Source organism: Notamacropus eugenii, chromosome 5 (assembly GCF_028372415.1).
Source record: "Notamacropus eugenii isolate mMacEug1 chromosome 5, mMacEug1.pri_v2, whole genome shotgun sequence".
Taxonomy (NCBI): domain Eukaryota; kingdom Metazoa; phylum Chordata; class Mammalia; order Diprotodontia; family Macropodidae; genus Notamacropus; species Notamacropus eugenii.
Genome location: NC_092876.1, coordinates 335,741,498 through 335,752,787, shown reverse-complemented (window position 1 = coordinate 335,752,787; position 11,290 = coordinate 335,741,498). Strand labels below are relative to the sequence as shown.

Sequence of the window (11,290 nt, the reverse complement as noted above, 5' to 3'; positions counted from 1 at the left end):
CCGTTCCAATTTTAGATAGCTTTGTTAGGATTTTTTCCTTATGTTGAGCTGAAATTTGACTTCCTGTAACTTGCACCCAGTGCTCCTAGTTCTGTCCTCTGGGTCTGAGCAAAGTAAGTTTAATTCATCTTCCATATGTCAACACTTCAAATCTTCAGACTCCTTTTATTTGTCCTTGATTATCAATTGTATTCCCTGTAGCAGTTGTCCTGAACTGTGAGAAACAAGCCCCCAAAACTGTGTGAAACATGCTTATCTTAAACAAAGAACAATACTTAATGTGAAATCAGGAAAGATTTTATTAATTTTTATGTTCATTCCCCCTAAATGAACGGACAGTTCTTAGGTGAGTGCTACAATTATTCAGATGAATGCAAACCTTTTTATGCTATTCCAATTCCAATTTCCCACCTCACCATCTGTTGGCTAGAAGAAGCTTCCTGAATACCTCACTTCATGTTCTCCTCTCTGATAGGCTTCCTCTCAAATAGCTTATCAAGCATCAGTTTCTGACCTTTTACCTGACATGCTAGGTCACAATTCTGATTAGCTGCTATCACTTAAAGCTGGGAGAATTTTAACCCTGTGGAAACAGAATTCCTTTTTTTTTTTGTTTCCCACAAATTACCCCTCCCTTTTTATAAAAACTTTTGTTTCCACACCTAAATCTAATCAATACCTTCTTACTTTCTTTCCCTTATGAATTCTTCCCTTCATCTATCTCCCTTTAAGTGAATATGGGAAAGGCACAAAATTGATCAACTCATTGACATATTACAAGAGGGCAGCCCCCTTGTTATAAGTGCAGATACAGAGTTTCAAAAGGAAAAGGTAAATTAATGAATTGTCCATGTAGAGGTTTCATCTCATACAGCAGTCTGGGGAGGAACATCATCTGATGTAGTTTTCTGGTCTGGATGCTCCTTCAAGCTGTCTTGAGTACAGCTTCTCAGCATCTTCTTCCCTTTATCATCCTATAAAAATCTGCTTTCTTCATATCCATTCTCCTACAAAAGTGACATTGGTACAATTTTAGATTACCATTCTTAATTATACCCTTATTCTTACACAATCAAAATTAGAACCTTGGCCAGTTGTCATGTTTAATAGATTCACATTAGAACCCAGTTTTTACATTTTACGTTAATCCACTATTCATTCCCCCATCAGGAAGATGAGATTTCACAAGGAATTAATAACAGACTTTAGTACATACATAAATACAATAAGTAATTAACATAGTATATTTCAAGTCATAAAACAATTTCAACTTCTGGTCACGTTATGCTTCTTTTAAAGCATTTACAAGATAGACCACAAACCATTCTTTTTTTTAACGTTAACCAACTGAGACAAGAATAATATTAACTAAGTATGCTAACTTCACAAGCCCTTGACCTAATTGTCTTCATACTATAACTAAGCATTTAAGGACCCTAACTTATACAGAATTTTAGGGTCTTGGGGGTCTTGGATCACCCAAGTCTTGGTCAAAGAGACTTATCAATTTCCATATTACCTAACAAAAGGGAAAATCCACATTTTCCCAGACCTGTCTTGGTGAACACAATGAGCAGGAATCCATCCGTTCACCTAAACTTAGAATTTCTTTTACCATCTTTGATTAGATTTTAGCCTAAGTAAGTCTTTGCCCAAGATTTTCCACACTGGCTGGCTTTTGGATGAGGAAGGAGAAAAGGGAAAAAACCTTGGTCCCAATTCAGTAATTAGTTATTAATATATACACTCAGATATATTATAATTGGGCTAAAATCCTGAACCTAATAGCTTAATCTTAGATTTATATCTTAGCCTCAGATGTTCCTTTATCAACCTATTATTTAATCAATCTGGTGTTATGCTTACAAAACTTTTTATCATAGGAATTTGCCATTAAGAGTAGGGGTATAGCAAGGGAACAGCATTTCCCTAACTTCATGTCAGTTCCATGCAGGAGTTGTGTATATTGTCAACTAGCACTTAGCCAGGCTTAAAGTCTGCCAGGTGTCAGTGGGGGAAATTGAGGCAGGAGAATCCTACCTCAGCTTAAGCAGAAAAGTCATTTTCCCAACCTTCCCATGAGATCACCCTTTTGCAGTTCATACCAGCATTTCACAGGCTCGCTGGCATCATGGATCAGTGGCTCAGACAGCTTTTCTTGGTATCCACACCTGGAGTTAGACTCAGAAAAACAGTCAGTTAATAGTCCCATAAAATCTGAAAATAGCAAGCTACAATAGTCAGTTTCAGATATGACTATAATTTCACATTGGCTGGGGAACATCTTTAAAGCAAGCCTCATGTAGCCTGCATATGCCTTTCTATAGTTGTTTTGGTTCCTGATTAAATAACACCATAAAATCAAATTTAACATCATAAGTTATTGCCCTAATAGATTTGCGTCTGTTTTCCAAACTTTTCTATCCTTTTCTAATCATGATCAGCCTAAAAGAATGCAATACACATGTGATAAATTCAAATACTAACTTCAACTTACATTTAGGTCATAAAATGAATTCAAATCAAAACAGAAACATTTAACTTTTCCATCAATGCAAAAGTATTAGTACAGGTTATCTGCCTCTAAGAAACTTACACTGAAATTCTTTTCCCCAAACTGAAGATGTGTCTGGTTTAGCCTCAATAATTAATTCAGTCAATTATATTAATATCCAATTGTTCTTACATAATTTTGAAACACGTAAAGATCTTATTCCATATAGATCCATCTTCGTTACAATTAACTTTAAATTCCAGCCTTAGTCTATGGGGCAATGATCCAACATTGCATTTGTACTTTTGTTTCCTTTCCTTTATGTAATTACTCCCATGTCATTCAGAAAGAATGTTGTATTCCATGGATTTTATGTTTCACAAGACTATACCAGAGTACCAATTTATCCAATTATTTGATTGAAAATAGCAAGATTCCACATGCTTGCATTGTGCTCACATCTTAAACTACCTGCTTTGATTACATAAAGACGAAAAGCAAGGACCTAATTAGATATCATTTCTGCCTTATAGCCACACTCAGGAATAGTCAGGTGGGAAAATCTTCCTTTTTAAGAGGAACACAATGGGGAAATTGAGCCAGAAGGATCCCATACCAGGCAGAGGCCAGGGTTGTCCCCTGAGGCAAACTTCTACCTGCAATACTTACATTTTCTCTGAGTAGCAGAATAGAATTTATTATTATCCCAGAAACTTTTACTCCAGATAGCAAGTTTCACTAATCCAAACTTTTACCAGGGCTTACTACTTAAATTTTAAATTTGTCCTAAAAATCAATCACTAGAGATAATTTATCACCTAAAAAAGTTCCTTGGTTAGGAACTCCATGACTCAAACAAGCTCCTTATTGCTGCTGGGGGCTGTACTTTTAATATATATATATTTAGCTTTCAACATTCATTTCCACAAGATTTTGAGTTCCAAATTTTCTCCCCATCTCTCACCTCCCATCACCCCAAGACAGGATGCATTACCCTTTCCCCCAATCTGCCCTCCCTTCTATCACACCCCTCCCTTCCCTTATCCCCATCTTCTCTCTTTTCTTGTAGGGCAAGATAGATTTCTATACCCCATTATCTGCATATCTTATTTCCCAGTTGCATGTAAAAACAATTTTTAACATTCATTTTTAAAACTTTGAGTTCCAACTTCTCTCCCTTCCTCCCTCCCCACCCCTCCCTACTAAAAACACAAACAGTTCAATATATTATACAAGTGTAGTTATACAAAAGACTTCCATAGAAGTCATGTTGTGAAAGACTAACTATATTTCCCTACATCCTATCCTGCCCCCCATTTATTCTATTCTTTCTTTTGACCCTATTCCTCCTCAAAAGTGTTTATTTCTAATTATCCTCTCCTCCCATTTACCCTCCCTTCTATCATCTCCCCCACACCCCATATATCACCTTCTCCCCTACTTTCCTGTAGCACAAGATAGATTTTCATAACAAATTGAGTGTACATGTTATTCACTCCTTGAGCCAAATGTGATGAGTAAGCTTTACTTTTTCCCCTCACCTCCCCCCTTCCCTTCCATTGAAAAAGCATTTTCTTGCCTGTTATGTGAAAGATAATTTGTCCCATTCTTTTTCTCCCTTTTTCTCCAAATATATTCCTCTCTCATCCCTTAATTTTATTTTTTTAGATGTCATCCCTTCCTATTCAACTCACCCTGTGCCCTCTTTCTATATCTACCTACCTATCTACCTACCTACCTATCTATCTATCTATCTATCTATCTATCTATCTATCTATCTATCTATCTATCTATCTATTTATCTACCTACCTATCTATCTCTATCTATCTATCTATCTATCATCTATCATCTATCTATCTATCTATCTATCTATCTATCTATCTATCTATCTATCTATCTATCTAATCCCTCCAACTACCCAAATACTAAGAAAAGTATCAAGAGTTACAAATATTATCTTTCCATTAGGAATGTAAACAGCTCAACTTTAGTAAGTCCCTTATGATTTCTCTTTCCTGTTTACTTTTTCATGCTTCTCTTGATTCTTGCATTTGAAAGTCAAATTTTCTATTCAGCTCTGGTCTTTTCAGCAAGAATATTTGAAAGTCCTCTATTTCATTGAATGACCATTTTTTCCCTTGAAGTATTATACTCAGCTTTGCTGGGTAGGTGATTCTTGGTTTTAATCCTAGCTCCTTTGACCTCTGGAATATCATATTCCAAGCTCTGCAATCCCTTAATGTAGAAGCTGTTAGATCTTGTGTTATCCTTATCGTATTTCCACAGTACTCGAATTGTTTCTTTCCGGCTGTTTGCAATATTTTCTCCTCGACCTGGGAGGGGCTGTACTTTTTTAATTAGTCCTGAGAACTGCTCTTAATAGGCAGAACCCTCCTTTCCATACAACATACCCAGTAATCAATTACCAAGTTTAGGTTTTAGCATTAAAACATTAACCCCAAATAACTTAGCTAACTCTCTTACAACTTGACCCACCTGTTAGGAGGTGGGCTATATTAAAATGAGGTCTTGAACCTAGGTCTCTTGATCCTGATCAAAGAGACATCAATTTTCATATCATTCAACAATAGGAAAGAGTCCGCTTTTTCCAGACCTCTCTGGGCAGCTCTGTGAGTTAAGATCAGATCTTAAGAAGTCCTTCTGTAATGATGACTGGACTTTGAAAGGAAAAGGGGGATGATGAATGAAGAGACTGCCAGGGGGCTTTTTTGTCTTAAAATATCACAGAGCTTCCTGGAGCTATAAAATTCCTTGTCTCTCTTATCTTGTCCCTTATCTTTCACCCCCATAAAAACTCTGTATCAGCATTATTCAAGTATCAAGTTATTATAACAAATTAGCTTACTTCTAAAAATCATACAAAAGATTTTACAAAACATTTTTTCATGATATATGTAGAACCCATATAAGATTGCATGCCACCTTGAGGAGGGAGGGGGGAAAGAGGGGGAGAAAATTTAAAACTTATGGAAGTGATTGTTGAAAACTGAAAACAAATAAAAGAATTAAATAAAATAAAAAAACCTCTTCATAAAAAAATTTCATTTTCTTAAAAACAGTTTACAATTTATCATAAAACTTGAACCTAAGTGACAAAAATTACAAGAAAAGATCTAAAACCAAGGCCTTTGTATAATTACCAAGTTTCTTTTCACAAACATACTTTTATAAATGTTTGATTTATAGCAAAAACTATTTTAACTAAAACTTCCTTCTTAACAGCAGAAATAAACTTTAAAAAAAAATTAATTTGTTTTCAGTTTTCTACAACCACTTCCATAAGTCTTAAATTTTTCCCCCTCCCTTTCCCCTCTCTCCTGACATGGCATGCAATCTTACATGGGTTCTACACACACATTCTTATTAAACACATTTTCACATTAGTCATGTTGCCTAGAAGAATTAAAATGAATGGGAAAGACCATGAGAAAAACCAAAACAAAACATAACACAAGAGAAAATAGTGTGCTTCATTCGGACGTTCTGATTCCACACTTCTTTCTCTGAATGTGGCTCATATTTTGCCTCAAGTGTCCTTTGGGAATGTTTTATGTCTTTGCATTGCTGTGAAGGGCTAAGTCTATTAGAAACAGTCCTCACACAATGTTACTATTACTGTGTGCGATATTATCCTGGTTCTACTCATTTCACTCAGCATCAGTTCATATAAATCCTTCAGACCTCTCTGAAGTCCTCCTGTTCATCATTTCTTATAGCACAATAGTGTTCCATTACATTCATATACCCCAACTTGTTCAGCCAACTTGTTGTTGGGCATCCCCTCAATTTCCAGTTCTTGGCCACCATAGTCATATGAAAAAATGCTCTAAATCACTATTGATTAGAGAGATGCAAATCAAAACAACTCTGAGGTACCACATCACACCTATCAGATTGGCTAACATGACAAAACAGGAAGAAGATAAATGCTGGAGAAAATGTGGGAGCGTTAGAACAGCAATTCATTGTTGGTGGAGCTATGAGCTGATCCAATCATTCTGGAGAGCAATTTGGAACTATGCCCAAAGGTCTACAAAAATGTGCATACACTTTAACCCAGCAATATCGCTTCTAGGACTGTATCCCAAAGAGATCAAAAAGTGGGAAAAGGTCCCACATGTACAAAAATATGTATAGCAGCTCTTTTTGTGGTAGCCAAGAAATAAACTTTTTAACATACTAAATACATCCTTAGATGAAACAGACTTGAAAATCACATCCCTATATGCACATACAAATGCATATATATGTATACACATACGCACACATATATATATACATATTATATATACATATACATAAATAAATATATATTTTAAGGATTCTCATTTTCTCAATCAGAATTCTACACAGAATTCATAACAGCTTCTTAACCCACTGATCATTAAAAATTTTTTTTAAACAATACAATTCCTATTTAACAACATTTAGATAAGAGAAATTGCTTTTTCAACAATCTTTATTATATATTTAAAACCTGAAGCAATCCATTATCAATTTAGGTGAATATATTTTAAAGTTACGTTGCACCAAGAATAAACCATAACTTTAAGCCACTGTATATATTTTCATAATAGCCAACATTTCAAATGGAAAATCTACCATTATATATAACAAACGCCAGCATTATCACTGCTTATTTATAACCTCAAAGTAGACTGGTCTTTCAAGAAGTTTTTAGGTGAAAAGAGTGATGGGGTAGCCCACTCAACATGGAAGGAAAGTTTCTTTTTAATATGGGGAGCTGTAAACATGTTTTTAGGGGCAGAGAAAGAGCATCTGAGAAGGAAAGATTGAAGATGGAGGAGACAGGGAATGATGATGGATGGATCAAAGTTTGTGAGGTCAGGGGTCTGTTATTTTTTTTAAGCTTCTTGTTCGCTTGCTCATTTAGTATGCATATTTGTGTTGCATGTGGAAAAAAACCCCAAAACCTAGTACTTCTCACCCCAATCTGACTCCACCCTAACCACAGCCAGTGGTTAACTGCCCAACTGCCAGTTAAAATCAACTGCTACCCACAGGCTTTCCCAGAATGCCTTGCAACTGCCCTTGAGACCTCTTTCCTGACCATACATCCTAGTCACTAAAACAGAAAACTAATGCATCTTCCAGATTCAGTGGGCCACTCTTAGAGGTGGCTCAATGCGACTTCTCTTGCCTGTGGCTGAACCTGCTACCACTTAAAAGTAAACCGCACTTGATACAGGAAGAGCCGGGCTCTCTGCCCTGGGCCTCTTGCTTTAATAAACAAAGTTCTGATCTCACTTTCCTATCCCTCCAGGGCTGCTTTGACAGGCTGACTTCCTCTTTCCTTCCCTTATGTGGCCTCACAGGCTGTAGCAAGGAGCCCACTTACCATTGGTGGTCTCAGGCAGGGAAGGCAAACCAGCAGATTAGTTGGAACTACCCCAAGGGGAGATGGGATGTGAAAGGTCTTTGAATACTTTTTTGACCTTTCTGTCCTTCCATGGAAGCTTCAATGGAGGCTCAGTTCTGCCTTTTTACCTGAGTCTCAGCTCTGCCTCTCATGTGGTGGAAACGATTTTGGACAAAAGGAAATCCCATAGGTTTCTGAGCTATGGCTTAAAAAACTTGGAATTAGAAATTGTATAGAGATTTAAGACTCAGTAGCTAAAAGAGCTTCATGAACAGTTTAGTAGAATCTTGGTCCTAGGATTATTGCTTCTTGGTTCCAGCATGATTTCTCCAGCAAGTCAGCTGGGAACTGCCAGAGGGGGGCCACCCTCAATAGTTTCAGAGATCCTAGTTCACTGCCATCACCAAGGTTGGTCAATAGAGGGTATTCTGACATATATATGCTCCTTTTTATCACCCACTATCCTTCCCACCCCTAGTTACTTGGAAAATGCTCAGTTCTGTGAGAGAAAGAGTAGTGTCATGAAAAGCCCATTGGATACAGAGCTGTAAGACTGGGGTTTCAATTCTTGGATCTGTTTTTCACTAGCTGAGTGAGCTTGTTGGGTAAGTCTCCTAATCTCTCAGAGTCTCAGTTTTCTCACCTGTCAAATGAATATTTATAGACTTGTGAACATCACATGAAAAAAATGTTTAAAAAAAAAGCTTTGTAGCTTCAAAATATTATATAGATAAAAGCAATTGTTATCTACAGGCAGTCATACTACTACTTTTTTTTTTTTTTTACAATATGAGATCTTTAAAACATACATTGAGATACACCTTTTATGCATCCCTCTTCTCCACTCCAGGAACCTGAGAATATACCCCTAGGTTCAAAGAACATTTTAGGTCAGCCTCTACTTCAAGTCATAGCTCATGAACCTCTACCAAAGTTTCATCCAAACAGGGGATATATTAATTCAAATAAAAAGACAGTTAATTATACCATACAGTAAAATAAATGATAGGGAAAATCTTGCCCCTTCCCCCCATCTATACCTACAGGATGTTCACTCTCTCACAGACTCCAATGCTACCAGTGGGAAGTTCATGCGTAGATGGATGCAGATGGGTAGGGAGCATACATAGCCAGGATAACTCATGCTTTTAGGGATCCTTCCCAGTTGGAACCCCTGTTTCTGCTGCTTCCTCTTTAGAGTCCCTGATATCATCTGTTGGTTAGATGATGTCACCAGTCTGTGGGCTTCTCTGCTACCCTGCAGGGTTCTTTCTGCTCAACTTCACCACTTCTCTTGAACTTGTGAAGCAGGGGTGTTCTCTGCTATCACCTCTTGGTTAGACTATGGGTACGGCTATTCGGTCACCTGCTATAGTACAGCTGTGTGCCATTTTTTTCTCTCTGTTCCTGTAAGACAAGGTTTCTTATCCTTTTGTCTCTGTGTCATGTACGCCTTTGACAGTCTGTGGATCCCTTCTCAATATAATGCTTTAAAATGGTAATAATCTGCAGCTCTGCTTGGCCATGGAACCACATGTGCCTCTTAGGATAATCATATCTCCTCTAATCTCATCACTGTGCAGCTAACCTTGGATATTCAACTTCTTCTCACCTCCCTTAGCCTTCTCTCCCCTGTGATTGGAGGACTGAGGATAGAATGCTTATTTCCTCCCAAAGTCTTCCTTTATAAAGGCAGAAATTGGACTATCAACCCACTTCCCTTTCCATCTGCAGCTCTGGGGAACAAGATGCCCTCTTGCAGGATACTCTGTGGCACCCCTCCCCGAACCTTGTCAGCTTCTTTTTGTATATTTTCTTGCCCCATTAGATTGTAAGCTGTTTGAAGGCAGGAACCATCCTTCCTTTTTCTTATTTGTATCTCCAGAACAGTACAGTTCCTGGCACATAGTAGGTGCTTAATAAATATTGATTGAATTGAACTGAAGTGCTCAATGTCAGTAAGAGGTTAGTAAAAATAAGATGTAATTTTTTTTCCCATCCAAGTTTATGGACCCCTGGAAATCTATCCACCCATGGACTCTAGAGTAAGAATCCCTCGATTAGCACAGAGCCATCTCACTCTTTTATTTAAAACTATCCCAATATTCTTTTATTTAAACTCTAAAGCAACATCCTATTGGTCAGCCATTTGAAGTTCTCAGTCTTCGATAAGTCTGGGTTTTGGTTTTTTTGAGCTTTTTGATCTTGCTTAAGCTGCCAAGCTCAGGTCTGCTATGACTTAGAGTTTCTTTCACCTCCTTTTCTACTATGCCAGATATGGTCCATGCAAATCACTTGGGGAACAGCATCCAAAGAGACTTGGGGAGCTGGTGTCCTCTGTCTAGGTTCCCTGCCTGCAGCAAAGTTGCTGCTTTTCCTAAGCTGTGAAGTTTTACACTTGGTTCTCCTCCAGGAGAAGCATGGTGGTGGCCAACTGGACCCCAAGAGTTATTACACACTGTAATAATTGCCTGAGGGAGGCTGTAGAATTTCTTCCTCTCACAATCTTTGTGCAAAGGCTACAGGCCCACATAGATCTTGATATTCTTTTGGGGTGGGTGGTTAAAAAGTTTACGAGGTAGTTCAGAGCCGTGCGGTCCAAACACCGCATCTAACAAATGAGGGATCTAAAGACCCAGAGGGATTCAGAGACTTGTTCCAGGTCACACAGGTAGCAAGTAAATCTTTGAGACCGAAGCGAGTGCCTTTACTATATTTTTGTTGTTGGGGCCAATACTTCACGAGACTGTTTGGAGTTTTCTTTTTTTTAATTTATTTATTTGACATTCATTTTCACAAAATTTTGGGTTCCAAATTTTCTCCCCTTTTGTCCCCTCCCCCCACCCCCAAACACCAAGCATTCTAATTGCCCCTATGATCAATCTGCTCTCTCTTCTATCATCCCTCTCTGCCCTTGTCTCCGTCTTCTCTTTTGTCCTGTAGGGCCAGATAACTTTCTATACCCCTTTATCTGTATTTCTTATTTCCTAGTGGCAAGAACAGTACTTGACAGTTGTTCCTAACACTTTGAGTTCCAACTTCTTTACCTCCCTCCCTCCCCACCCCTTCCCTTTGGAAGGCAAGCAATTCAATATAGGCCAAATCTGTGTAGTTTTGCAAATGACTTTCATAATAGTTGTGTTGTATAAGACTAACTATATTTCCTTCCATCCTATCCTGTCCCCCATTACTTCTATTCTCTTTTGATCCTGTCCCTCCCCATGAGTGTCGACCTCAAATTGCTCCCTCCTCCCCATGTCCCCCCATCCATCATCCCCCCCACCCTGCTTATCCCCTTCTCCCCCACTTTCCTGTATTGTAAGATAGGTTTTCATACCAAAATGAGTGTGCATTTTATTCCTTCCTTTAGTGGAATGTGATGAGAGTAAGCTTC

General features: G+C 38.0%; 1 long non-coding RNA gene across 2 annotated transcripts; it reads right to left on the bottom strand.

The window, feature by feature from the left end:
- Nucleotides 1–281: 281 nt before the first annotated feature.
- LOC140509249 (uncharacterized) lies at nt 282–8,420 on the bottom strand. Of its 2 annotated transcripts, none has more exons than XR_011968608.1 (3): nt 7,876–8,420; nt 2,106–2,182; nt 282–1,007 (listed from the first exon to the last, which is right to left on the bottom strand). It is a non-coding gene; the product is annotated as an uncharacterized lncRNA (long non-coding RNA). The 2 variants fall into 2 exon arrangements; XR_011968607.1 differs by having other exon boundaries at nt 2,106–2,171; nt 7,876–8,411.
- Between the last annotated feature and the right edge of the window lie 2,870 nt (nt 8,421–11,290).